The sequence below is a fragment of the Silene latifolia genome, chromosome 2 (assembly GCF_048544455.1).
Source record: "Silene latifolia isolate original U9 population chromosome 2, ASM4854445v1, whole genome shotgun sequence".
NCBI classification, from domain to species: domain Eukaryota; kingdom Viridiplantae; phylum Streptophyta; class Magnoliopsida; order Caryophyllales; family Caryophyllaceae; genus Silene; species Silene latifolia.
In genome coordinates this window covers 138,060,583-138,065,822 of record NC_133527.1, presented here as the reverse complement: position 1 = coordinate 138,065,822, position 5,240 = coordinate 138,060,583, and positions in this window count along the sequence as shown.

The following is a 5,240-nucleotide window of genomic DNA, read 5'->3' as shown; positions in this document are numbered from 1 at the left end:
TAGTGACTAACAAAGTCCAACTCACCAAAGTACTTTAAATTGAAACCAAATATTTACATGCTTATTACAACTTAACCAACTAAAACTTAATATAAAATACAATACATCTCGCAGCGGAAATTAATAAAGTGATATAATTGTTCTATGTGACCTAGACTTCAACTATGGTCAAAGCCGAGCTCTCATTCCAATGCTCCCGAGTCAGCTAATATTTAGTACCTGTCAAATCTGCTCCCCATTATGGTTCACCGCAGGTGTTCACGAATACACAGTCAACCGCGAGGTTGAGTAGGAATAAACTAAACAACAATAATAATCCAACCCAAAAATAGACATCCTTCATATTCACATCACTTCATCCGTACAACTTACTTACATCACTGGCAGTAGCACAACTCCCTTAACACCGTGCTATGCTAAACTGGCAGTAGTACTTGCGTACCATGCTCACCTGGCAGTAGTACCCTCCGTAGTATGCTCAACTATCTCTGGCAGTAGTAATTACTTACTATGCTCATCTGGCAGTAACAATTCCTCGCTATGCGCAACTGGCAGTAACACCCTCCGTGTTATGCTCAACTGATTAATCAACTCCCAACAATCAAATACTCACTCACAATCCCGTCTTACTGCTCAACCAACATCTTAGCATACACAATTACTCTATTTTCATTAATAAATCACAACATTAACCTTAACCTCATAAATCGTCACATTTAAATATTCATTCACTGAACAATAAAACCGAGTTGAGTAGGAAATTCCTACCTGGCAAACGATTCCAATAAAGCAGCTCAAGCAATCCAAATAAATAAAGTAATCCGATCCGATTATAGTTTCTTCACAACCCTCACCTATTCAAAATATTATAATTCAATTCAATTATTTATTTATTTGTTTATTCCTTTTATTATTTTAATTATTCAACTAATTATACAACTAACCCATTATATTTATCAATTATACTCAACTCCCATTATTTATATCTTTACGTAATTAATTGTGTAAAACCCGACTGTAAAACAACCCAAACTAATTATTTTATTAACTATAAATTAATTATACAACTAATAGGGAGTTATTATATTTAATTCCCAATTTCCCAAAACCCGTGTCAACACCCAAATAAACCCGTACACCCATACCTAACAAACACTCGAAAAACACCCATAATAAACACACTCAATATTCAAAGCTAAACCCGTGTTCAACACAACCCCTTTTAGCCACCCCCACACACACGGCAGCCACCACCATACACACCATAAGCCACAGCCATCCACCCTCCTCGACATCCTCCATACGCAGCCCCACATAACCCCAATCCAGCAGCCCTAACACGACTAACACCCGACACTAAAAACCATGCTAAACATACAACCGAAAACACGACATCACTTAACACAAACCCAACCAACCCGTGTAAACAACCCAACCCGACACCAACAAAAGCCTGCCACCGTCACCACCGAGAGCCACCACTACCAGCCACCTTGCACCGGTCCTTTAACCAAACCCAGCCTCCATAAATGGTCCCTAAACCCATGCCTAAAACACCACTAAAAGCATTACCAATTACCGAAAACCCGACCTATACAAACTCCCCGTTCAAGCTATCACCTGCAACCACCATCACCACCATTACAGTCACCATCATACCCCACCGTACCCAGCACCACCAGCAACCCTTAACCACCGGCCAACACACCCCCACAACCCTCAACACTCACGCCACAACTACCCCTCTAAACCCGACATTAGTAACAAACACAAACAAATTACCACCTTACACCACCCCACGTCCACCAGTGGCCACCACCGTGGTCTCCCTTGACCCACGGTGGTCCCACCACCAGACACGACCCTACACAACAACCCACGACCACCCATACACAACACAAGACCCGTATAAAAATACAAACACCCAACAACCACCACTCCGTCATCCACCGTTCCAACCACCACGGCTTACCACCCCAACCCCACCAATAGGACCGCCCTTAGCCGACATAACCAACCACCCAACTCCCATGTTCATACGACAAATACAGAAGCTACACTATCAGTCTTAAGGTTCTCGACACACTCCCCATTAGACACCAATTCCGCCACCCACAGTGGTTAACAATGGACAAGGTCGGTCTTAATAGAGTCACGACGGTCAATGGTAACTATTAAGGTCATTGGCACTATTCTTGGTGGTCCATACGGTGTGTAAACGCTAACTTAATATACTAAGATGATATAAACATTAGTTAAGACGATCTTACCTTTTATCGCTTCATTCGTTCTTTCCATCTATTAAAACTCCTTCTTCTATTTTTATGAATTATGTTTCAGCTATCATGGTATTTATAGTCTAGAATTAGAGAGTATATGATGTCAATTAGGAAACTATTGCCTTTTCTAATTATTATTAGAAATTACCATATTATTATACTTATTATTTTATTATTAAATCCCGCTTCAAATCCCGACTACTACTCATACTAGGCCTAATATAATCAGCCCAATTATCTTCATCACACGGCCCAAAGCTTAATTGGCTTTAAGTCCAATTCCCGACCCACTGCTTGCTTTATTATTTAATTAATATCTTATTTGTATTTATCATTACAAATGTCATTAATTAATTATTTTAATTACATAAATTATTCATATAAATTATTATCAAAATACGGGGTATTACAGTATGATCCGAGAGTTCTGACTGGCTTCAAAATTTTGATCTCACACTGTTTGTTAATCTGCACGTCCTCAAGAGAAGATGAGCGTCGCCACAGCGATCTGCTCGTCTAAGGCAAAATCCGCGCGTCTAAGCACGGGCTGGAAATTCCGGAGTGCACTGACTGTGGATCCGAGCGTCTTGAGCTCGATCCGCCCGTCTCCTGAAGCACAGATGCGCTCGTCCTGAACACGGCCCGCGTGTCTCCCTAGAGTGTTGCTCTCCTATTTTCGACAAAAGCAATTTCCTTCCCAGCACACATTTCATGACACCTCATCCTTCTTTTCTCTATAAAACATAAAATCCCCTCCCATATGACTCAAAACACATTAAAAGCATCCACTTACCTCTCTAAATTAAAAACCCCAAAAACCTAGGGTTTCAAGAAGGATCTCAATTACAAAGAATATATTCATCTTTAACAAGTCAAAATTCAAGATCTACTTTTAAGATCAGACCAAAAGGATCCTTGCCTAGAGAAAGGAGAAGAATAAGAGTGATTGGAAGCTCCTCAACATCAACACACTAAGGAGAGAGAATGAAGACATAGTGGATCTCTCAAGACTTAATGAATTCTCAAACATAGAATTCTTTAATGATGCCCAACGGATTGTCTTTTATCGTCTTCTTGGTAAGAACATCCTTCCTACTAAATTTAATTGCCATGAGACATTGAGAAAACTAGGAATCTACCATTAAACTGAGGCACTATTTGAGTTGTTTGGTCTCTCAACTATGTTCAACATGCATGAACTCACTTATCGGTCCTTGGTTCTTGAATTCTTGAGCTTTCTAAAGATTTCTACCTTGAACAAGACAATTTGTTTGGAATTTCGACTCGAAAATACAATCCGAGTGATGACACTTGTAGAGTTTTCTAGTGTGTTAGGTCTTGATGTATCACCTACCCGTACATCAAGACCCCGGAACTATAGCATAGCACCTCTATGGCGAGCCTTGACGGGTCTCGATTTCTCTTACATCAAGGAATTCTCGGCCTCCTTTATTCAAAACCCCATCATTCGGTACACTTACCAGTTTCTCACAAGCATTCTCTTAGCTCGCCGTGATCCCGTGTTGGGGTTGGTGTCCTTAACAGTTAGTGCAAGGACTTGTAAACCTCTAAAAGGATCAAAAGGCATACTTTTGGTATTATTATCAGTTGATCCACGTTTATCAATAACGGTTGGCTTGCTAGATAAGTTTGACGTTATTGTCATACAGATGGCGGTGATCAACTGGTCCCTAAAAGTCACACCTATAGGATACGTTCGAGAGATGTGACGGTATGAAAATACTGTCATGTAGATGCCAAAATTGACTAACCAGTTAGTCCGAGTTATTTGACTATTAATTAGTCAAAATGTGATGTTGAGATATTATATTTAATACGGATTAAATATAATGGGCTAAGGCGAATTAACCAGTTAATTCGTAAAATCAAATATACGCAATTTATATTTGATTAATGTATATTGAATTAATTATACAATATCGTCTTTGTCGGACATGTATTAATACTTCAACTAACCCGTATTATTAGTTGATGTTTTAATAGCCGATAACCGATGACGATTTATAAAAACCGCGTCATATACATTTAGTCTTTTGGGTACGGACTACGAGTTAAAATGAAGAGGAAATGGAAAAGCCCATTTCCTCCCCATGGACTCGGTCTGGCCGAGATTAGGAGATCAAAAGGGAGAGCTACTCCTCCCTTCTGATCTAATCATCATTAGTGAATTAAAATTAGGGTTTTGGAGATTAAGTTTTCTCTGAAACCGAGATCTCACATCTCGAGAAAAACTCACATCCAGTTCTCCCAATATTGCAAGGCAATCGGAGAACACGTTCTAGCACAAGGGCATTTCTCGGACAAATCTTGGGTGCAACAATTAGGAGGGAATCTCGTTTGATTTCTGTTCTTTACGCCGTGCATCAGAGGACCCGAGGTTGATTTCTATCTTTATCGTTTCTCTATTGTATTTATGTTTTATGACGATATTCGCATGTTAAATTTACGTTATAGTCCTAAATTTAAAGGGTATTATACGGATATTTACCCACAAGTGGTATCAGAGCGAGGCCACGTAAATTTTTTTTCATGTGTTTTTCATAAAACGATTTTGAAACGGTTGTGTTTGTCTCGAAATCCGTGCCTTGTATACACGGATGTTGCGTTTTTGTTGAAACCGTGACATGTTTTACACGGTTGCTTCACTTTTTACGTTTTGTTTTTGTGCATATTGTTGTTTTATACGGAAATTATAACAATATGTCATGTTTTGTCAAATTGTAAATTTGTTTTGATGCGTTTTTGATCAAAATTGCAATTGATTTTGTCACGACAAACTGTTTTCACGAGGGTTTTGAAGTTTCAGCCATGTTTGCATTCGATCGAGCGTATTTCTACTCGATCGAGTGCTATTTCTGTCTTGTTTTTGATCGATCGAGTCCCTGTTGTACTCGATCGACCCCTTTCAAAACCCCACTGCTCGATCGAGTTGTCCTCGTA